Source organism: Ascaphus truei, chromosome 4 (assembly GCF_040206685.1).
Source record: "Ascaphus truei isolate aAscTru1 chromosome 4, aAscTru1.hap1, whole genome shotgun sequence".
NCBI lineage: Eukaryota > Metazoa > Chordata > Amphibia > Anura > Ascaphidae > Ascaphus > Ascaphus truei.
The window spans coordinates 159,639,935-159,665,796 of record NC_134486.1 but is presented as its reverse complement, the minus strand read 5'-3'; positions in this window follow the sequence as shown (position 1 = coordinate 159,665,796).

Below are 25,862 nucleotides of genomic sequence, written 5' to 3'. Positions count from 1 at the left end.
TCACAAAATTCTTCTAAGTCCCTCGGGAAGAGTGAAAGACGCGCACGTTCATTTTCAGAGATCCTAGACCTTCCTATAAGAAGTTAGCCAAAAAGTAGCTTCGAAAAACGCTTAGGTTAAGTTTCAGAGTTGCTTCTAATGTACCAAAGCTGGACTTAGACATAATTTCACTCTCACAACATTATGGCTGGTTGGAGACAGTCCGAACCACAAGTACCGAGTCCATGGTTCTGGGCGTATACTGGGGGGACGGGGACGACTCCCATTAACCCCTGACTATACCGGGGATACGCTTATCACAATGCCTTTCTGGTCTGTGCTGAAGCAGGGCATTCTGGCAGCCAAGTGGCTTGACCTTTATTAGTGAGCCTGGTTACCCCCTCTCGGAACCACAGACTTAGAAATCGCCAGCTCATATACAGTGCATAAAATATATTTATATATATACCCTTATACACCATTTTAATAAAAAATATCACAAAATTCTTCTAAGTCCCTCGGGAAGAGTAAGAGACGCGCACGTTCATTTTCAGAGCTCCTAGACCTTCCTATAAGAAGTTAGCCAAAAAGTAGCTTCGAAAAACGCTTAGGTTAAGTTTCAGAGTTGCTTCTAATGTACCAAAGCTGGACTTAGACATAATTTCACTCTCACAACATTATGGCTGGTTTTAGACAGTCCGAACCACAAGTACCGGGTCCATGGTTCTGGCCGTATACTGGGGGGACGGGGACGACTCCCATTAACCCCTGACTATACCGGGGATACGCTTATCACAATGCCTTTCTAGTCTGTGCTGAAGCAGGGCATTCTGGCAGCCAAGTGGCTTGACCTTTATTAGTGAGCCTGGTTACCCCCTCTCGGAACCACAGACTTAGAAATCGCCAGCTCATATACAGTGCATAAAATATATTTATATATATACCCTTATACACCATTTTAATAAAAAATATCACAAAATTCTTCTAAGTCCCTCGGGAAGAGTGAAAGACGCGCACGTTCATTTTCAGAACTCCTAGACCTTCCTATAAGAAGTTAGCCAAAAAGTAGCTTCGAAAAACGCTTAGGTTAAGTTTCAGAGTTGCTTCTAATGTACCAAAGCTGGACTTAGACATAATTTCACTCTCACAACATTATGGCTGGTTGGAGACAGTCCGAACCACAAGTACCGGGTCCATGGTTCTGGCCGTATACTGGGGGGACGGGGACGACTCCCATTAACCCCTGACTATACCGGGGATACGCTTATCACAATGCCTTTCTGGTCTGTGCTGAAGCAGGGCATTCTGGCAGCCAAGTGGCTTGACCTTTATTAGTGAGCCTGGTTACCCCCTCTCGGAACCACAGACTTAGAAATCGCCAGCTCATATACAGTGCATAAAATATATTTATATATATACCCTTATACACCATTTTAATAAAAAATATCACAAAATTCTTCTAAGTCCCTCGGGAAGAGTGAAAGACGCGCACGTTCATTTTCAGAGATCCTAGACCTTCCTATAAGAAGTTAGCCAAAAAGTAGCTTCGAAAAACGCTTAGGTTAAGTTTCAGAGTTGCTTCTAATGTACCAAAGCTGGACTTAGACATAATTTCACTCTCACAACATTATGGCTGGTTGGAGACAGTCCGAACCACAAGTACCGAGTCCATGGTTCTGGGCGTATACTGGGGGGACGGGGACGACTCCCATTAACCCCTGACTATACCGGGGATACGCTTATCACAATGCCTTTCTGGTCTGTGCTGAAGCAGGGCATTCTGGCAGCCAAGTGGCTTGACCTTTATTAGTGAGCCTGGTTACCCCCTCTCGGAACCACAGACTTAGAAATCGCCAGCTCATATACAGTGCATAAAATATATTTATATATATACCCTTATACACCATTTTAATAAAAAATATCACAAAATTCTTCTAAGTCCCTCGGGAAGAGTAAGAGACGCGCACGTTCATTTTCAGAGCTCCTAGACCTTCCTATAAGAAGTTAGCCAAAAAGTAGCTTCGAAAAACGCTTAGGTTAAGTTTCAGAGTTGCTTCTAATGTACCAAAGCTGGACTTAGACATAATTTCACTCTCACAACATTATGGCTGGTTTTAGACAGTCCGAACCACAAGTACCGGGTCCATGGTTCTGGCCGTATACTGGGGGGACGGGGACGACTCCCATTAACCCCTGACTATACCGGGGATACGCTTATCACAATGCCTTTCTAGTCTGTGCTGAAGCAGGGCATTCTGGCAGCCAAGTGGCTTGACCTTTATTAGTGAGCCTGGTTACCCCCTCTCGGAACCACAGACTTAGAAATCGCCAGCTCATATACAGTGCATAAAATATATTTATATATATATACCCTTATACACCATTTTAATAAAAAATATCACAAAATTCTTCTATGTCCCTCGGGAAGAGTGAAAGACGCGCACGTTCATTTTCAGAGCTCCTAGACCTTCCTATAAGAAGTTAGACAAAAAGTAGCTTCGAAAAACGCTTAGGTTAAGTTTCAGAGTTGCTTCTAATGAACCAAAGCTGGACTTAGACATAATTTCACTCTCACAACATTATGGCTGGTTGGAGACAGTCCGAACCACAAGTACCGGGTCCATGGTTCTGGGCGTATACTGGGGGGACGGGGATGACTCCCATTAACCCCTGACTATACCGGGGATACGCTTATCACAATGCCTTTCTTTTCTGTGCTGAAGCAGGGCATTCTGGCAGCCAAGTGGCTTGACCTTTATTAGTGAGCCTGGTTACCCCCTCTCGGAACCACAGACTTAGAAATCGCCAGCTCATATACAGTGCATAAAATATATTTATATATATACCCTTATACACCATTTTAATAAAAAATATCACAAAATTCTTCTAAGTCCCTCGGGAAGAGTGAAAGACGCGCACGTTCATTTTCAGAGCTCCTAGACCTTCCTATAAGAAGTTAGCCAAAAAGTAGCTTCGAAAAACGCTTAGGTTAAGTTTCAGAGTTGCTTCTAATGTACCAAAGCTGGACTTAGACATAATTTCACTCTCACAACATTATGGCTGGTTGGAGACAGTCCGAACCACAAGTACCGGGTCCATGGTTCTGGGCGTATACTGGGGGGACGGGGATGACTCCCATTAACCCCTGACTATACCGGGGATACGCTTATCACAATGCCTTTCTGGTCTGTGCTGAAGCAGGGCATTCTGGCTGCCAAGTGGCTTGACCTTTATTAGTGAGCCTGGTTACCCCCTCTCGGAACCACAGACTTAGAAATCGCCAGCTCATATACAGTGCATAAAATATATTTATATATATACCCTTATACACCATTTTAATAAAAAATATCACAAAATTCTTCTAAGTCCCTCGGGAAGAGTGAAAGACGCGCACGTTCATTTTCAGAGCTCCTAGACCTTCCTATAAGAAGTTAGCCAAAAAGTAGCTTCGAAAAACGCTTAGGTTAAGTTTCAGAGTTGCTTCTAATGTACCAAAGCTGGACTTAGACATAATTTCACTCTCACAACATTATGGCTGGTTGGAGACAGTCCGAACCACAAGTACCGGGTCCATGGTTCTGGGCGTATACTGGGGGGACGGGGATGACTCCCATTAACCCCTGACTATACCGGGGATACGCTTATCACAATGCCTTTCTAGTCTGTGCTGAAGCAGGGCTTTCTGGCAGCCAAGTGGCTTGACCTTTATTAGTGAGCCTGGTTACCCCCTCTCGGAACCACAGACTTAGAAATCGCCAGCTCATATACAGTGCATAAAATATATTTATATATATATACCCTTATACACCATTTTAATAAAAAATATCACAAAATTCTTCTATGTCCCTCGGGAAGAGTGAAAGACGCGCACGTTCATTTTCAGAGCTCCTAGACCTTCCTATAAGAAGTTAGCCAAAAAGTAGCTTCGAAAAACGCTTAGGTTAAGTTTCAGAGTTGCTTCTAATGTACCAAAGCTGGACTTAGACATAATTTCACTCTCACAACATTATGGCTGGTTGGAGACAGTCCGAACCACAAGTACCGGGTCCATGGTTCTGGGCGTATACTGGGGGGACGGGGATGACTCCCATTAACCCCTGACTATACCGGAGATACGCTTATCACAATGCCTTTCTGGTCTGTGCTGAAGCAGGGCATTCTGGCAGCCAAGTGGCTTGACCTTTATTAGTGAGCCTGGTTACCCCCTCTCGGAACCACAGACTTAGAAATCGCCAGCTCATATACAGTGCATAAAATATATTTATATATATACCCTTATACACCATTTTAATAAAAAATATCACAAAATTCTTCTAAGTCCCTCGGGAAGAGTGAAAGACGCGCACGTTCATTTTCAGAGCTCCTAGACCTTCCTATAAGAAGTTAGCCAAAAAGTAGCTTCGAAAAACGCTTAGGTTAAGTTTCAGAGTTGCTTCTAATGTACCAAAGCTGGACTTAGACATAATTTCACTCTCACAACATTATGGCTGGTTGGAGACAGTCCGAACCACAAGTACCGGGTCCATGGTTCTGGCCGTATACTGGGGGGACGGGGACGACTCCCATTAACCCCTGACTATACCGGGGATACGCTTATCACAATGCCTTTCTGGTCTGTGCTGAAGAAGGGCATTCTGGCAGCCAAGTGGCTTGACCTTTATTAGTGAGCCTGGTTACCCCCTCTCGGAACCACAGACTTAGAAATCGCCAGCTCATATACAGTGCATAAAATATATTTATATATATACCCTTATACACCATTTTAATAAAAAATATCACAAAATTCTTCTAAGTCCCTCGGAAAGAGAGAAAGACGCGCACGTTCATTTTCAGAGCTCCTAGACCTTCCTATAAGAAGTTAGCCAAAAAGTAGCTTCGAAAAACGCTTAGGTTAAGTTTCAGAGTTGCTTCTAATGTACCAAAGCTGGACTTAGACATAATTTCACTCTCACAACATTATGGCTGGTTGGAGACAGTCCGAACCACAAGTACCGAGTCCATGGTTCTGGGCGTATACTGGGGGGACGGGGACGACTCCCATTAACCCCTGACTATACCGGGGATACGCTTATCACAATGCCTTTCTGGTCTGTGCTGAAGCAGGGCATTCTGGCAGCCAAGTGGCTTGACCTTTATTAGTGAGCCTGGTTACCCCCTCTCGGAACCACAGACTTAGAAATCGCCAGCTCATATACAGTGCATAAAATATATTTATATATATACCCTTATACACCATTTTAATAAAAAATATCACAAAATTCTTCTAAGTCCCTCGGGAAGAGTGAGAGACGCGCACGTTCATTTTCAGAGCTCCTAGACCTTCCTATAAGAAGTTAGCCAAAAAGTATCTTCGAAAAACGCTTAGGTTAAGTTTCAGAGTTGCTTCTAATGTACCAAAGCTGGACTTAGACATAATTTCACTCTCACAACATTATGGCTGGTTGGAGACAGTCCGAACCACAAGTACCGGGTCCATGGTTCTGGCCGTATACTGGGGGGACGGGGACGACTCCCATTAACCCCTGACTATACCGGGGATACGCTTATCACAATGCCTTTCTGGTCTGTGCTGAAGCAGGGCATTCTGGCAGCCAAGTGGCTTGACCTTTATTAGTGAGCCTGGTTACCCCCTCTCGGAACCACAGACTTAGAAATCGCCAGCTCATATACAGTGCATAAAATATATTTATATATATACCCTTATACACCATTTTAATAAAAAATATCACAAAATTCTTCTAAGTCCCTCGGGAAGAGTGAAAGACGCGCACGTTCATTTTCAGAGATCCTAGACCTTCCTATAAGAAGTTAGCCAAAAAGTAGCTTCGAAAAACGCTTAGGTTAAGTTTCAGAGTTGCTTCTAATGTACCAAAGCTGGACTTAGACATAATTTCACTCTCACAACATTATGGCTGGTTGGAGACAGTCCGAACCACAAGTACCGAGTCCATGGTTCTGGGCGTATACTGGGGGGACGGGGACGACTCCCATTAACCCCTGACTATACCGGGGATACGCTTATCACAATGCCTTTCTGGTCTGTGCTGAAGCAGGGCATTCTGGCAGCCAAGTGGCTTGACCTTTATTAGAGCGTCTGGTTACCCCCTCTCGGAACCACAGACTTAGAAATCGCCAGCTCATATACAGTGCATAAAATATATTTATATATATACCCTTATACACCATTTTAATAAAAAATATCACAAAATTCTTCTAAGTCCCTCGGGAAGAGTAAGAGACGCGCACGTTCATTTTCAGAGCTCCTAGACCTTCCTATAAGAAGTTAGCCAAAAAGTAGCTTCGAAAAACGCTTAGGTTAAGTTTCAGAGTTGCTTCTAATGTACCAAAGCTGGACTTAGACATAATTTCACTCTCACAACATTATGGCTGGTTTTAGACAGTCCGAACCACAAGTACCGGGTCCATGGTTCTGGCCGTATACTGGGGGGACGGGGACGACTCCCATTAACCCCTGACTATACCGGGGATACGCTTATCACAATGCCTTTCTAGTCTGTGCTGAAGCAGGGCATTCTGGCAGCCAAGTGGCTTGACCTTTATTAGTGAGCCTGGTTACCCCCTCTCGGAACCACAGACTTAGAAATCGCCAGCTCATATACAGTGCATAAAATATATTTATATATATACCCTTATACACCATTTTAATAAAAAATATCACAAAATTCTTCTAAGTCCCTCGGGAAGAGTGAAAGACGCGCACGTTCATTTTCAGAACTCCTAGACCTTCCTATAAGAAGTTAGCCAAAAAGTAGCTTCGAAAAACGCTTAGGTTAAGTTTCAGAGTTGCTTCTAATGTACCAAAGCTGGACTTAGACATAATTTCACTCTCACAACATTATGGCTGGTTGGAGACAGTCCGAACCACAAGTACCGGGTCCATGGTTCTGGCCGTATACTGGGGGGACGGGGACGACTCCCATTAACCCCTGACTATACCGGGGATACGCTTATCACAATGCCTTTCTGGTCTGTGCTGAAGCAGGGCATTCTGGCAGCCAAGTGGCTTGACCTTTATTAGTGAGCCTGGTTACCCCCTCTCGGAACCACAGACTTAGAAATCGCCAGCTCATATACAGTGCATAAAATATATTTATATATATACCCTTATACACCATTTTAATAAAAAATATCACAAAATTCTTCTAAGTCCCTCGGGAAGAGTGAAAGACGCGCACGTTCATTTTCAGAGATCCTAGACCTTCCTATAAGAAGTTAGCCAAAAAGTAGCTTCGAAAAACGCTTAGGTTAAGTTTCAGAGTTGCTTCTAATGTACCAAAGCTGGACTTAGACATAATTTCACTCTCACAACATTATGGCTGGTTGGAGACAGTCCGAACCACAAGTACCGAGTCCATGGTTCTGGGCGTATACTGGGGGGACGGGGACGACTCCCATTAACCCCTGACTATACCGGGGATACGCTTATCACAATGCCTTTCTGGTCTGTGCTGAAGCAGGGCATTCTGGCAGCCAAGTGGCTTGACCTTTATTAGTGAGCCTGGTTACCCCCTCTCGGAACCACAGACTTAGAAATCGCCAGCTCATATACAGTGCATAAAATATATTTATATATATACCCTTATACACCATTTTAATAAAAAATATCACAAAATTCTTCTAAGTCCCTCGGGAAGAGTAAGAGACGCGCACGTTCATTTTCAGAGCTCCTAGACCTTCCTATAAGAAGTTAGCCAAAAAGTAGCTTCGAAAAACGCTTAGGTTAAGTTTCAGAGTTGCTTCTAATGTACCAAAGCTGGACTTAGACATAATTTCACTCTCACAACATTATGGCTGGTTTTAGACAGTCCGAACCACAAGTACCGGGTCCATGGTTCTGGCCGTATACTGGGGGGACGGGGACGACTCCCATTAACCCCTGACTATACCGGGGATACGCTTATCACAATGCCTTTCTAGTCTGTGCTGAAGCAGGGCATTCTGGCAGCCAAGTGGCTTGACCTTTATTAGTGAGCCTGGTTACCCCCTCTCGGAACCACAGACTTAGAAATCGCCAGCTCATATACAGTGCATAAAATATATTTATATATATACTGTACCCTTATACACCATTTTAATAAAAAATATCACAAAATTCTTCTAAGTCCCTCGGGAAGAGTGAAAGACGCGCACGTTCATTTTCAGAGCTCCTAGACCTTCCTATAAGAAGTTAGCCAAAAAGTAGCTTCGAAAAACGCTTAGGTTAAGTTTCAGAGTTGCTTCTAATGTACCAAAGCTGGACTTAGACATAATTTCACTCTCACAACATTATGGCTGGTTGGAGACAGTCCGAACCACAAGTACCGGGTCCATGGTTCTGGGCGTATACTGGGGGGACGGGGATGACTCCCATTAACCCCTGACTATACCGGGGATACGCTTATCACAATGCCTTTCTGGTCTGTGCTGAAGCAGGGCATTCTGGCTGCCAAGTGGCTTGACCTTTATTAGTGAGCCTGGTTACCCCCTCTCGGAACCACAGACTTAGAAATCGCCAGCTCATATACAGTGCATAAAATATATTTATATATATACCCTTATACACCATTTTAATAAAAAATATCACAAAATTCTTCTAAGTCCCTCGGGAAGAGTGAAAGACGCGCACGTTCATTTTCAGAGCTCCTAGACCTTCCTATAAGAAGTTAGCCAAAAAGTAGCTTCGAAAAACGCTTAGGTTAAGTTTCAGAGTTGCTTCTAATGTACCAAAGCTGGACTTAGACATAATTTCACTCTCACAACATTATGGCTGGTTGGAGACAGTCCGAACCACAAGTACCGGGTCCATGGTTCTGGGCGTATACTGGGGGGACGGGGATGACTCCCATTAACCCCTGACTATACCGGGGATACGCTTATCACAATGCCTTTCTAGTCTGTGCTGAAGCAGGGCTTTCTGGCAGCCAAGTGGCTTGACCTTTATTAGTGAGCCTGGTTACCCCCTCTCGGAACCACAGACTTAGAAATCGCCAGCTCATATACAGTGCATAAAATATATTTATATATATATACCCTTATACACCATTTTAATAAAAAATATCACAAAATTCTTCTATGTCCCTCGGGAAGAGTGAAAGACGCGCACGTTCATTTTCAGAGCTCCTAGACCTTCCTATAAGAAGTTAGCCAAAAAGTAGCTTCGAAAAACGCTTAGGTTAAGTTTCAGAGTTGCTTCTAATGTACCAAAGCTGGACTTAGACATAATTTCACTCTCACAACATTATGGCTGGTTGGAGACAGTCCGAACCACAAGTACCGGGTCCATGGTTCTGGGCGTATACTGGGGGGACGGGGATGACTCCCATTAACCCCTGACTATACCGGGGATACGCTTATCACAATGCCTTTCTGGTCTGTGCTGAAGCAGGGCATTCTGGCAGCCAAGTGGCTTGACCTTTATTAGTGAGCCTGGTTACCCCCTCTCGGAACCACAGACTTAGAAATCGCCAGCTCATATACAGTGCATAAAATATATTTATATATATACCCTTATACACCATTTTAATAAAAAATATCACAAAATTCTTCTAAGTCCCTCGGGAAGAGTGAAAGACGCGCACGTTCATTTTCAGAGCTCCTAGACCTTCCTATAAGAAGTTAGCCAAAAAGTAGCTTCGAAAAACGCTTAGGTTAAGTTTCAGAGTTGCTTCTAATGTACCAAAGCTGGACTTAGACATAATTTCACTCTCACAACATTATGGCTGGTTGGAGACAGTCCGAACCACAAGTACCGGGTCCATGGTTCTGGCCGTATACTGGGGGGACGGGGACGACTCCCATTAACCCCTGACTATACCGGGGATACGCTTATCACAATGCCTTTCTGGTCTGTGCTGAAGAAGGGCATTCTGGCAGCCAAGTGGCTTGACCTTTATTAGTGAGCCTGGTTACCCCCTCTCGGAACCACAGACTTAGAAATCGCCAGCTCATATACAGTGCATAAAATATATTTATATATATACCCTTATACACCATTTTAATAAAAAATATCACAAAATTCTTCTAAGTCCCTCGGAAAGAGAGAAAGACGCGCACGTTCATTTTCAGAGCTCCTAGACCTTCCTATAAGAAGTTAGCCAAAAAGTAGCTTCGAAAAACGCTTAGGTTAAGTTTCAGAGTTGCTTCTAATGTACCAAAGCTGGACTTAGACATAATTTCACTCTCACAACATTATGGCTGGTTGGAGACAGTCCGAACCACAAGTACCGAGTCCATGGTTCTGGGCGTATACTGGGGGGACGGGGACGACTCCCATTAACCCCTGACTATACCGGGGATACGCTTATCACAATGCCTTTCTGGTCTGTGCTGAAGCAGGGCATTCTGGCAGCCAAGTGGCTTGACCTTTATTAGTGAGCCTGGTTACCCCCTCTCGGAACCACAGACTTAGAAATCGCCAGCTCATATACAGTGCATAAAATATATTTATATATATACCCTTATACACCATTTTAATAAAAAATATCACAAAATTCTTCTAAGTCCCTCGGGAAGAGTGAGAGACGCGCACGTTCATTTTCAGAGCTCCTAGACCTTCCTATAAGAAGTTAGCCAAAAAGTATCTTCGAAAAACGCTTAGGTTAAGTTTCAGAGTTGCTTCTAATGTACCAAAGCTGGACTTAGACATAATTTCACTCTCACAAAATTATGGCTGGTTGGAGACAGTCCGAACCACAAGTACCGGGTCCATGGTTCTGGGCGTATACTGGGGGGACGGGGATGACTCCCATTAACCCCTGACTATACCGGGGATACGCTTATCACAATGCCTTTCTGGTCTGTGCTGAAGCAGGGCATTCTGGCAGCCAAGTGGCTTGACCTTTATTAGTGAGCCTGGTTACCCCCTCTCGGAACCACAGACTTAGAAATCGCCAGCTCATATACAGTGCATAAAATATATTTATATATATACCCTTATACACCATTTTAATAAAAAATATCACAAAATTCTTCTAAGTCCCTCGGGAAGAGTGAAAGACGCGCACGTTCATTTTCAGAGCTCCTAGACCTTCCTATAAGAAGTTAGCCAAAAAGTAGCTTCGAAAAACGCTTAGGTTAAGTTTCAGAGTTGCTTCTAATGTACCAAAGCTGGACTTAGACATAATTTCACTCTCACAACATTATGGCTGGTTGGAGACAGTCCGAACCACAAGTTCCGGGTCCATGGTTCTGGCCGTATACTGGGGGGACGGGGACGACTCCCATTAACCCCTGACTATACCGGGGATACGCTTATCACAATGCCTTTCTGGTCTGTGCTGAAGCAGGGCATTCTGGCAGCCAAGTGGCTTGAACTTTATTAGTGAGCCTGGTTACCCCCTCTCGGAACCACAGACTTAGAAATCGCCAGCTCATATACAGTGCATAAAATATATTTATATATATACCTTTATACACCATTTTAATAAAAAATATCACAAAATTCTTCTAAGTCCCTCGGGAAGAGTGAAAGACGCGCACGTTCATTTTCAGAACTCCTAGACCTTCCTATAAGAAGTTAGCCAAAAAGTAGCTTCGAAAAACGCTTAGGTTAAGTTTCAGAGTTGCTTCTAATGTACCAAAGCTGGACTTAGACATAATTTCACTCTCACAACATTATGGCTGGTTGGAGACAGTCCGAACCACAAGTACCGGGTCCATGGTTCTGGCCGTATACTGGGGGGACGGGGACGACTCCCATTAACCCCTGACTATACCGGGGATACGCTTATCACAATGCCTTTCTAGTCTGTGCTGAAGCAGGGCATTCTGGCAGCCAAGTGGCTTGACCTTTATTAGTGAGCCTGGTTACCCCCTCTCGGAACCACAGACTTAGAAATCGCCAGCTCATATACAGTGCATAAAATATATTTATATATATACCCTTATACACCATTTTAATAAAAAATATCACAAAATTCTTCTAAGTCCCTCGGAAAGAGAGAAAGACGCGCACGTTCATTTTCAGAGCTCCTAGACCTTCCTATAAGAAGTTAGCCAAAAAGTAGCTTCGAAAAACGCTTAGGTTAAGTTTCAGAGTTGCTTCTAATGTACCAAAGCTGGACTTAGACATAATTTCACTCTCACAACATTATGGCTGGTTGGAGACAGTCCGAACCACAAGTACCGAGTCCATGGTTCTGGGCGTATACTGGGGGGACGGGGACGACTCCCATTAACCCCTGACTATACCGGGGATACGCTTATCACAATGCCTTTCTGGTCTGTGCTGAAGCAGGGCATTCTGGCAGCCAAGTGGCTTGACCTTTATTAGTGAGCCTGGTTACCCCCTCTCGGAACCACAGACTTAGAAATCGCCAGCTCATATACAGTGCATAAAATATATTTATATATATACCCTTATACACCATTTTAATAAAAAATATCACAAAATTCTTCTAAGTCCCTCGGGAAGAGTGAGAGACGCGCACGTTCATTTTCAGAGCTCCTAGACCTTCCTATAAGAAGTTAGCCAAAAAGTATCTTCGAAAAACGCTTAGGTTAAGTTTCAGAGTTGCTTCTAATGTACCAAAGCTGGACTTAGACATAATTTCACTCTCACAACATTATGGCTGGTTGGAGACAGTCCGAACCACAGGTACCGGGTCCATGGTTCTGGCCGTATACTGGGGGGACGGGGACGACTCCCATTAACCCCTGACTATACCGGGGATACGCTTATCACAATGCCTTTCTAGTCTGTGCTGAAGCAGGGCATTCTGGCAGCCAAGTGGCTTGACCTTTATTAGTGAGCCTGGTTACCCCCTCTCGGAACCACAGACTTAGAAATCGCCAGCTCATATACAGTGCATAAAATATATTTATATATATATACCCTTATACACCATTTTAATAAAAAATATCACAAAATTCTTCTATGTCCCTCGGGAAGAGTGAAAGACGCGCACGTTCATTTTCAGAGCTCCTAGACCTTCCTATAAGAAGTTAGCCAAAAAGTAGCTTCTAAAAACGCTTAGGTTAAGTTTCAGAGTTGCTTCTAATGTACCAAAGCTGGACTTAGACATAATTTCACTCTCACAAAATTATGGCTGGTTGGAGACAGTCCGAACCACAAGTACCGGGTCCAAGGTTCTGGGCGTATACTGGGGGGACGGGGACGACTCCCATTAACCCCTGACTATACCGGGGATACGCTTATCACAATGCCTTTCTGGTCTGTGCTGAAGCAGGGCATTCTGGCAGCCAAGTGGCTTGACCTTTATTAGTGAGCCTGGTTACCCCTTCTCGGAACCACAGACTTAGAAATCGCCAGCTCATATACAGTGCATAAAATATATTTATATAATATATTTATATATATACCCTTATACACCATTTTAATAAAAAATATCACAAAATTCTTCTAAGTCCCTCGGGAAGAGTGAAAGACGCGCACGTTCATTTTCAGGGCTCCTAGACCTTCCTATAAGAAGTTAGCCAAAAAGTAGCTTCGAAAAACGCTTAGGTTAAGTTTCAGAGTTGCTTCTAATGTACCAAAGCTGGACTTAGACATAATTTCACTCTCACAAAATTATGGCTGGTTGGAGACAGTCCGAACCACAAGTACCGGGTCCAAGGTTCTGGGCGTATACTGGGGGGACGGGGACGACTCCCATTAACCCCTGACTATACCGGGGATACGCTTATCACAATGCCTTTCTGGTCTGTGCTGAAGCAGGGCATTCTAGCAGCCAAGTGGCTTGACCTTTATTAGTGAGCCTGGTTACCCCCTCTCGGAACCACAGACTTAGAAATCGCCATCTCATATACAGTGCATAAAATATATTTATATATATACCCTTATACACCATTTTAATAAAAAATATCACAAAATTCTTCTAAGTCCCTCGGGAAGAGTGAAAGACGCGCACGTTCATTTTCAGAGCTCCTAGACCTTCCTATAAGAAGTTAGCCAAAAAGTAGCTTCGAAAAACGCTTAGGTTGAGTTTCAGAGTTGCTTCTAATGTACCAAAGCTGGACTTAGACATAATTTCACTCTCACAACATTATGGCTGGTTGGAGACAGTCCGATCCACAAGTACCGGGTCCATGGTTCTGGCCGTATACTGGGGGGACGGGGACGACTCCCATTTACCCCTGACTATACCGGGGATACGCTTATCACAATGCCTTTCTGGTCTGTGCTGAAGCAGGGCATTCTGGCTGCCAAGTGGCTTGACATTTATTAGTGAGCCTGGTTACCCCTTCTCGGAACCACAGACTTAGAAATCGCCAGCTCACATACAGTGCATAAAATATATGTATATAATATATTTATATATATACCCTTATACACCATTTTAATAAAAAATATCACAAAATTCTTCTAAGTCCCTCGGGAAGAGTGAAAGACGCGCACGTTCATTTTCAGGGCTCCTAGACCTTCCTATAAGAAGTTAGCCAAAAAGTAGCTTCGAAAAACGCTTAGGTTAAGTTTCAGAGTTGCTTCTAATGTACCAAAGCTGGACTTAGACATAATTTCACTCTCACAACATTATGGCTGATTGGAGACAGTTTGATCCACAAGTACCGGGTCCATGGTTCTGGCCGTATACTGGGGGGACGGGGACGACTCCCATTAACCCCTGACTATACCGGGGATACGCTTATCACAATGCCTTTCTGGTCTGTGCTGAAGCAGGGCATTCTGGCAGCCAAGTGGCTTGACCTTTATTAGTGAGCCTGGTTACCCCTTCTCGGAACCACAGACTTAGAAATCGCCAGCTCATATACAGTGCATAAAATATATTTATATAATATATTTATATATATACCCTTATACACCATTTTAATAAAAAATATCACAAAATTCTTCTAAGTCCCTCGGGAAGAGTGAAAGACGCGCACGTTCATTTTCAGGGCTCCTAGACCTTCCTATAAGAAGTTAGCCAAAAAGTAGCTTCGAAAAACGCTTAGGTTAAGTTTCAGAGTTGCTTCTAATGTACCAAAGCTGGACTTAGACATAATTTCACTCTCACAACATTATGGCTGGTTGGAGACAGTCCGAACCACAAGTACCGGGTCCATGGTTCTGGCCGTATACTGGGGGGACGGGGACGACTCCCATTAACCCCTGACTATACCGGGGATACGCTTATCACAAAGGCTTTTCTGGTCTGTGCTGAAGCAGGGCATTCTGGCAGCCAAGTGGCTTGACCTTTATTAGTGAGCCTGGTTACCCCCTCTCGGAACCACAGACTTAGAAATCGCCAGCTCATATACAGTGCATAAAATATATTTATATAATATATTTATATATATACCCTTATACACCATTTTAATAAAAAATATCACAAAATTCTTCTAAGTCCCTCGGGAAGAGTGAAAGACGCGCACGTTCATTTTCAGGGCTCCTAGACCTTCCTACAGTATAAGAAGTTAGCCAAAAAGTAGCTTCGAAAAACGCTTAGGTTAAGTTTCAGAGTTGCTTCTAATGTACCAAAGCTGGACTTAGACATAATTTCACTCTCACAACATTATGGCTGGTTGGAGACAGTCCGATCCACAAGTACCATGTCCATGGTTCTGGGCGTATACTGGGGGGACGGGGACGACTCCCATTAACCCCTGACTATACCGGGGATACGCTTATCACAATGCCTTTCTGGTCTGTGCTGAAGCAGGGCATTCTGGCTGCCAAGTGGCTTGACATTTATTAGTGAGCCTGGTTACCCCTTCTCGGAACCACAGACTTAGAAATCGCCAGCTCATATACAGTGCATAAAATATATGTATATAATATATTTATATATATACCCTTATACACCATTTTAATAAAAAATATCACAAAATTCTTCTAAGTCCCTCGGGAAGAGTGAAAGACGCGCACGTTCATTTTCAGGGCTCCTAGACCTTCCTATAAGAAGTTAGCCAAAAAGTAGCTTCGAAAAACGCTTAGGTTAAGTTTCAGAGTTGCTTCTAATGTACCAAAGCTGGACTTAGACATAATTTCACTCTCACAACATTATGGCTGATTGGAGACAGTTTGATCCACAAGTACCGGGTCCATGGTTCTGGCCGTATACTGGGGGGACGGGGACGACTCCCATTAACCCCTGACTATACCGGGGATACGCTTATCACAATGCCTTTCTGGTCTGTGCTGAAGCAGGGCATTCTGGCAGCCAAGTGGCTTGACCTTTATTAGTGAGCCTGGTTACCCCTTCTCGGAACCACAGACTTAGAAATCGCCAGCTCAAATACAGTGCATAAAATATATTTATATAATATATTTATATATATACCCTTATACACCATTTTAATAAAAAATATCACAAAATTCTTCTAAGTCCCTCGGGAAGAGTGAAAGACACGCACGTTCATTTTCAGGGCTCCTAGACCTTCCTATAAGAAGTTAGCCAAAAAGTAGCTTCGAAAAACGCTTAGGTTAAGTTTCAGAGTTGCTTCTAATGTACCAAAGCTGGACTTAGACATAATTTCACTCTCACAACATTATGGCTGGTTGGAGACAGTCCGAACCACAAGTACCGGGTCCATGGTTCTGGCCGTATACTGGGGGGACGGGGACGACTCCCATTAACCCCTGACTATACCGGGGATACGCTTATCACAAAGGCTTTTCTGGTCTGTGCTGAAGCAGGGCATTCTGGCAGCCAAGTGGCTTGACCTTTATTAGTGAGCCTGGTTACCCCCTCTCGGAACCACAGACTTAGAAATCGCCAGCTCATATACAGTGCATAAAATATATTTATATAATATATTTATATATATACCCTTATACACCATTTTAATAAAAAATATCACAAAATTCTTCTAAGTCCCTCGGGAAGAGTGAAAGACGCGCACGTTCATTTTCAGGGCTCCTAGACCTTCCTACAGTATAAGAAGTTAGCCAAAAAGTAGCTTCGAAAAACGCTTAGGTTAAGTTTCAGAGTTGCTTCTAATGTACCAAAGCTGGACTTAGACATAATTTCACTCTCACAACATTATGGCTGGTTGGAGACAGTCCGATCCACAAGTACCGGGTCCATGGTTCTGGGCGTATACTGGGGGGACGGGGACGACTCCCATTAACCCCTGACTATACCGGGGATACGCTTATCACAATGCCTTTCTGGTCTGTGCTGAAGCAGGGCATTCTGGCAGCCAAGTTGCTTGACCTTTATTAGTGAGCCTGGTTACCCCCTCTCGGAACCACAGACTTAGAAATCGCCAGCTCATATACAGTGCATAAAATATATTTATATATATATACCCTTATACACCATTTTAATAAAAAATATCACAAAATTCTTCTAAGTCCCTCGGGAAGAGTGAGAGACGCGCACGTTCATTTTCAGAGCTCCTAGACCTTCCTATAAGAAGTTAGCCAAAAAGTAGCTTCGAAAAACGCTTAGGTTAAGTTTCAGAGTTGCTTCTAATGTACCAAAGCTGGACTTAGACATAATTTCACTCTCACAACATTATGGCTGGTTGGAGACAGTCCGAACCACAAGTACCGGGTCCATGGTTCTGGCCGTATACTGGGGGGACGGGGACGACTCCCATTAACCCCTGACTATACCGGGGATACGCTTATCACAATGCCTTTCTAGTCTGTGCTGAAGCAGGGCATTCTGGCAGCCAAGTGGCTTGACCTTTATTAGTGAGCCTGGTTACCCCCTCTCGGAACCACAGACTTAGAAATCGCCAGCTCATATACAGTGCATAAAATATATTTATATATATACCCTTATACACCATTTTAATAAAAAATATCACAAAATTCTTCTAAGTCCCTCGGGAAGAGTGAAAGACGCGCACGTTCATTTTCAGAGATCCTAGACCTTCCTATAAGAAGTTAGCCAAAAAGTAGCTTCGAAAAACGCTTAGGTTAAGTTTCAGAGTTGCTTCTAATGTACCAAAGCTGGACTTAGACATAATTTCACTCTCACAACATTATGGCTGGTTGGAGACAGTCCGAACCACAAGTACCGAGTCCATGGTTCTGGGCGTATACTGGGGGGACGGGGACGACTCCCATTAACCCCTGACTATACCGGGGATACGCTTATCACAATGCCTTTCTGGTCTGTGCTGAAGCAGGGCATTCTGGCAGCCAAGTGGCTTGACCTTTATTAGTGAGCCTGGTTACCCCCTCTCGGAACCACAGACTTAGAAATCGCCAGCTCATATACAGTGCATAAAATATATTTATATATATACCCTTATACACCATTTTAATAAAAAATATCACAAAATTCTTCTAAGTCCCTCGGGAAGAGTAAGAGACGCGCACGTTCATTTTCAGAGCTCCTAGACCTTCCTATAAGAAGTTAGCCAAAAAGTAGCTTCGAAAAACGCTTAGGTTAAGTTTCAGAGTTGCTTCTAATGTACCAAAGCTGGACTTAGACATAATTTCACTCTCACAACATTATGGCTGGTTTTAGACAGTCCGAACCACAAGTACCGGGTCCATGGTTCTGGCCGTATACTGGGGGGACGGGGACGACTCCCATTAACCCCTGACTATACCGGGGATACGCTTATCACAATGCCTTTCTAGTCTGTGCTGAAGCAGGGCATTCTGGCAGCCAAGTGGCTTGACCTTTATTAGTGAGCCTGGTTACCCCCTCTCGGAACCACAGACTTAGAAATCGCCAGCTCATATACAGTGCATAAAATATATTTATATATATACCCTTATACACCATTTTAATAAAAAATATCACAAAATTCTTCTAAGTCCCTCGGGAAGAGTGAAAGACGCGCACGTTCATTTTCAGAGCTCCTAGACCTTCCTATAAGAAGTTAGCCAAAAAGTAGCTTCGAAAAACGCTTAGGTTAAGTTTCAGAGTTGCTTCTAATGTACCAAAGCTGGACTTAGACATAATTTCACTCTCACAACATTATGGCTGGTTGGAGACAGTCCGAACCACAAGTACCGGGTCCATGGTTCTGGGCGTATACTGGGGGGACGGGGATGACTCCCATTAACCCCTGACTATACCGGGGATACGCTTATCACAATGCCTTTCTGGTCTGTGCTGAAGCAGGGCATTCTGGCTGCCAAGTGGCTTGACCTTTATTAGTGAGCCTGGTTACCCCCTCTCGGAACCACAGACTTAGAAATCGCCAGCTCATATACAGTGCATAAAATATATTTATATATATACCCTTATACACCATTTTAATAAAAAATATCACAAAATTCTTCTAAGTCCCTCGGGAAGAGTGAAAGACGCGCACGTTCATTTTCAGAGCTCCTAGACCTTCCTATAAGAAGTTAGCCAAAAAGTAGCTTCGAAAAACGCTTAGGTTAAGTTTCAGAGTTGCTTCTAATGTACCAAAGCTGGACTTAGACATAATTTCACTCTCACAACATTATGGCTGGTTGGAGACAGTCCGAACCACAAGTACCGGGTCCATGGTTCTGGGCGTATACTGGGGGGACGGGGATGACTCCCATTAACCCCTGACTATACCGGGGATACGCTTATCACAATGCCTTTCTAGTCTGTGCTGAAGCAGGGCTTTCTGGCAGCCAAGTGGCTTGACCTTTATTAGTGAGCCTGGTTACCCCCTCTCGGAACCACAGACTTAGAAATCGCCAGCTCATATACAGTGCATAAAATATATTTATATATATATACCCTTATACACCATTTTAATAAAAAATATCACAAAATTCTTCTATGTCCCTCGGGAAGAGTGAAAGACGCGCACGTTCATTTTCAGAGCTCCTAGACCTTCCTATAAGAAGTTAGCCAAAAAGTAGCTTCGAAAAACGCTTAGGTTAAGTTTCAGAGTTGCTTCTAATGTACCAAAGCTGGACTTAGACATAATTTCACTCTCACAACATTATGGCTGGTTGGAGACAGTCCGAACCACAAGTACCGGGTCCATGGTTCTGGGCGTATACTGGGGGGACGGGGATGACTCCCATTAACCCCTGACTATACCGGGGATACGCTTATCACAATGCCTTTCTGGTCTGTGCTGAAGCAGGGCATTCTGGCAGCCAAGTGGCTTGACCTTTATTAGTGAGCCTGGTTACCCCCTCTCGGAACCACAGACTTAGAAATCGCCAGCTCATATACAGTGCATAAAATATATTTATATATATACCCTTATACACCATTTTAATAAAAAATATCACAAAATTCTTCTAAGTCCCTCGGGAAGAGTGAAAGACGCGCACGTTCATTTTCAGAGCTCCTAGACCTTCCTATAAGAAGTTAGCCAAAAAGTAGCTTCGAAAAACGCTTAGGTTAAGTTTCAGAGTTGCTTCTAATGTACCAAAGCTGGACTTAGACATAATTTCACTCTCACAACATTATGGCTGGTTGGAGACAGTCCGAACCACAAGTACCGGGTCCATGGTTCTGGCCGTATACTGGGGGGACGGGGACGACTCCCATTAACCCCTGACTATACCGGGGATACGCTTATCACAATGCCTTTCTGGTCTGTGCTGAAGAAGGGCATTCTGGCAGCCAAGTGGCTTGACCTTTATTAGTGAGCCTGGTTACCCCCTCTCGGAACCACAGACTTAGAAATCGCCAGCTCATATACAGTGCATAAAATATATTTATATATATACCCTTATACACCATTTTAATAAAAAATATCACAAAATTCTTCTAAGTCCCTCGGAAAGAGAGAAAGACGCGCACGTTCATTTTCAGAGCTCCTAGACCTTCCTATAAGAAGTTAGCCAAAAAGTAGCTTCGAAAAACGCTTAGGTTAAGTTTCAGAGTTGCTTCTAATGTACCAAAGCTGGACTTAGACATAATTTCACTCTCACAACATTATGGCTGGTTGGAGACAGTCCGAACCACAAGTACCGAGTCCATGGTTCTGGGCGTATACTGGGGGGACGGGGACGACTCCCATTAACCCCTGACTATACCGGGGATACGCTTATCACAATGCCTTTCTAGTCTGTGCTGAAGCAGGGCATTCTGGCAGCCAAGTGGCTTGACCTTTATTAGTGAGCCTGGTTACCCCCTCTCGGAACCACAGACTTAGAAATCGCCAGCTCATATACAGTGCATAAAATATATTTATATATATACCCTTATACACCATTTTAATAAAAAATATCACAAAATTCTTCTAAGTCCCTCGGAAAGAGAGAAAGACGCGCACGTTCATTTTCAGAGCTCCTAGACCTTCCTATAAGAAGTTAGCCAAAAAGTAGCTTCGAAAAACGCTTAGGTTAAGTTTCAGAGTTGCTTCTAATGTACCAAAGCTGGACTTAGACATAATTTCACTCTCACAACATTATGGCTGGTTGGAGACAGTCCGAACCACAAGTACCGAGTCCATGGTTCTGGGCGTATACTGGGGGGACGGGGACGACTCCCATTAACCCCTGACTATACCGGGGATACGCTTATCACAATGCCTTTCTGGTCTGTGCTGAAGCAGGGCATTCTGGCAGCCAAGTGGCTTGACCTTTATTAGTGAGCCTGGTTACCCCCTCTCGGAACCACAGACTTAGAAATCGCCAGCTCATATACAGTGCATAAAATATATTTATATATATACCCTTATACACCATTTTAATAAAAAATATCACAAAATTCTTCTAAGTCCCTCGGGAAGAGTGAGAGACGCGCACGTTCATTTTCAGAGCTCCTAGACCTTCCTATAAGAAGTTAGCCAAAAAGTATCTTCGAAAAACGCTTAGGTTAAGTTTCAGAGTTGCTTCTAATGTACCAAAGCTGGACTTAGACATAATTTCACTCTCACAACATTATGGCTGGTTGGAGACAGTCCGAACCACAGGTACCGGGTCCATGGTTCTGGCCGTATACTGGGGGGACGGGGACGACTCCCATTAACCCCTGACTATACCGGGGATACGCTTATCACAATGCCTTTCTAGTCTGTGCTGAAGCAGGGCATTCTGGCAGCCAAGTGGCTTGACCTTTATTAGTGAGCCTGGTTACCCCCTCTCGGAACCACAGACTTAGAAATCGCCAGCTCATATACAGTGCATAAAATATATTTATATATATATACCCTTATACACCATTTTAATAAAAAATATCACAAAATTCTTCTATGTCCCTCGGGAAGAGTGAAAGACGCGCACGTTCATTTTCAGAGCTCCTAGACCTTCCTATAAGAAGTTAGCCAAAAAGTAGCTTCTAAAAACGCTTAGGTTAAGTTTCAGAGTTGCTTCTAATGTACCAAAGCTGGACTTAGACATAATTTCACTCTCACAAAATTATGGCTGGTTGGAGACAGTCCGAACCACAAGTACCGGGTCCAAGGTTCTGGGCGTATACTGGGGGGACGGGGACGACTCCCATTAACCCCTGACTATACCGGGGATACGCTTATCACAATGCCTTTCTGGTCTGTGCTGAAGCAGGGCATTCTGGCAGCCAAGTGGCTTGACCTTTATTAGTGAGCCTGGTTACCCCTTCTCGGAACCACAGACTTAGAAATCGCCAGCTCATATACAGTGCATAAAATATATTTATATAATATATTTATATATATACCCTTATACACCATTTTAATAAAAAATATCACAAAATTCTTCTAAGTCCCTCGGGAAGAGTGAAAGACGCGCACGTTCATTTTCAGGGCTCCTAGACCTTCCTATAAGAAGTTAGCCAAAAAGTAGCTTCGAAAAACGCTTAGGTTAAGTTTCAGAGTTGCTTCTAATGTACCAAAGCTGGACTTAGACATAATTTCACTCTCACAAAATTATGGCTGGTTGGAGACAGTCCGAACCACAAGTACCGGGTCCAAGGTTCTGGGCGTATACTGGGGGGACGGGGACGACTCCCATTAACCCCTGACTATACCGGGGATACGCTTATCACAATGCCTTTCTGGTCTGTGCTGAAGCAGGGCATTCTAGCAGCCAAGTGGCTTGACCTTTATTAGTGAGCCTGGTTACCCCCTCTCGGAACCACAGACTTAGAAATCGCCATCTCATATACAGTGCATAAAATATATTTATATATATACCCTTATACACCATTTTAATAAAAAATATCACAAAATTCTTCTAAGTCCCTCGGGAAGAGTGAAAGACGCGCACGTTCATTTTCAGAGCTCCTAGACCTTCCTATAAGAAGTTAGCCAAAAAGTAGCTTCGAAAAACGCTTAGGTTGAGTTTCAGAGTTGCTTCTAATGTACCAAAGCTGGACTTAGACATAATTTCACTCTCACAACATTATGGCTGGTTGGAGACAGTCCGATCCACAAGTACCGGGTCCATGGTTCTGGCCGTATACTGGGGGGACGGGGACGACTCCCATTTACCCCTGACTATACCGGGGATACGCTTATCACAATGCCTTTCTGGTCTGTGCTGAAGCAGGGCATTCTGGCTGCCAAGTGGCTTGACATTTATTAGTGAGCCTGGTTACCCCTTCTCGGAACCACAGACTTAGAAATCGCCAGCTCACATACAGTGCATAAAATATATGTATATAATATATTTATATATATACCCTTATACACCATTTTAATAAAAAATATCACAAAATTCTTCTAAGTCCCTCGGGAAGAGTGAAAGACGCGCACGTTCATTTTCAGGGCTCCTAGACCTTCCTATAAGAAGTTAGCCAAAAAGTAGCTTCGAAAAACGCTTAGGTTAAGTTTCAGAGTTGCTTCTAATGTACCAAAGCTGGACTTAGACATAATTTCACTCTCACAACATTATGGCTGATTGGAGACAGTTTGATCCACAAGTACCGAGTCCATGGTTCTGGCCGTATACTGGGGGGACGGGGACGACTCCCATTAACCCCTGACTATACCGGGGATACGCTTATCACAATGCCTTTCTGGTCTGTGCTGAAGCAGGGCATTCTGGCAGCCAAGTGGCTTGACCTTTATTAGTGAGCCTGGTTACCCCTTCTCGGAACCACAGACTTAGAAATCGCCAGCTCATATACAGTGCATAAAATATATTTATATAATATATTTATATATATACCCTTATACACCATTTTAATAAAAAATATCACAAAATTCTTCTAAGTCCCTCGGGAAGAGTGAAAGACGCGCACGTTCATTTTCAGGGCTCCTAGACCTTCCTATAAGAAGTTAGCCAAAAAGTAGCTTCGAAAAACGCTTAGGTTAAGTTTCAGAGTTGCTTCTAATGTACCAAAGCTGGACTTAGACATAATTTCACTCTCACAACATTATGGCTGGTTGGAGACAGTCCGAACCACAAGTACCGGGTCCATGGTTCTGGCCGTATACTGGGGGGACGGGGACGACTCCCATTAACCCCTGACTATACCGGGGATACGCTTATCACAAAGGCTTTTCTGGTCTGTGCTGAAGCAGGGCATTCTGGCAGCCAAGTGGCTTGACCTTTATTAGTGAGCCTGGTTACCCCCTCTCGGAACCACAGACTTAGAAATCGCCAGCTCATATACAGTGCATAAAATATATTTATATAATATATTTATATATATACCCTTATACACCATTTTAATAAAAAATATCACAAAATTCTTCTAAGTCCCTCGGGAAGAGTGAAAGACGCGCACGTTCATTTTCAGGGCTCCTAGACCTTCCTACAGTATAAGAAGTTAGCCAAAAAGTAGCTTCGAAAAACGCTTAGGTTAAGTTTCAGAGTTGCTTCTAATGTACCAAAGCTGGACTTAGACATAATTTCACTCTCACAACATTATGGCTGGTTGGAGACAGTCCGATCCACAAGTACCATGTCCATGGTTCTGGGCGTATACTGGGGGGACGGGGACGACTCCCATTAACCCCTGACTATACCGGGGATACGCTTATCACAATGCCTTTCTGGTCTGTGCTGAAGCAGGGCATTCTGGCTGCCAAGTGGCTTGACATTTATTAGTGAGCCTGGTTACCCCTTCTCGGAACCACAGACTTAGAAATCGCCAGCTCATATACAGTGCATAAAATATATGTATATAATATATTTATATATATACCCTTATACACCATTTTAATAAAAAATATCACAAAATTCTTCTAAGTCCCTCGGGAAGAGTGAAAGACGCGCACGTTCATTTTCAGGGCTCCTAGACCTTCCTATAAGAAGTTAGCCAAAAAGTAGCTTCGAAAAACGCTTAGGTTAAGTTTCAGAGTTGCTTCTAATGTACCAAAGCTGGACTTAGACATAATTTCACTCTCACAACATTATGGCTGATTGGAGACAGTTTGATCCACAAGTACCGGGTCCATGGTTCTGGCCGTATACTGGGGGGACGGGGACGACTCCCATTAACCCCTGACTATACCGGGGATACGCTTATCACAATGCCTTTCTGGTCTGTGCTGAAGCAGGGCATTCTGGCAGCCAAGTGGCTTGACCTTTATTAGTGAGCCTGGTTACCCCTTCTCGGAACCACAGACTTAGAAATCGCCAGCTCAAATACAGTGCATAAAATATATTTATATAATATATTTATATATATACCCTTATACACCATTTTAATAAAAAATATCACAAAATTCTTCTAAGTCCCTCGGGAAGAGTGAAAGACACGCACGTTCATTTTCAGGGCTCCTAGACCTTCCTATAAGAAGTTAGCCAAAAAGTAGCTTCGAAAAACGCTTAGGTTAAGTTTCAGAGTTGCTTCTAATGTACCAAAGCTGGACTTAGACATAATTTCACTCTCACAACATTATGGCTGGTTGGAGACAGTCCGAACCACAAGTACCGGGTCCATGGTTCTGGCCGTATACTGGGGGGACGGGGACGACTCCCATTAACCCCTGACTATACCGGGGATACGCTTATCACAAAGGCTTTTCTGGTCTGTGCTGAAGCAGGGCATTCTGGCAGCCAAGTGGCTTGACCTTTATTAGTGAGCCTGGTTACCCCCTCTCGGAACCACAGACTTAGAAATCGCCAGCTCATATACAGTGCATAAAATATATTTATATAATATATTTATATATATACCCTTATACACCATTTTAAT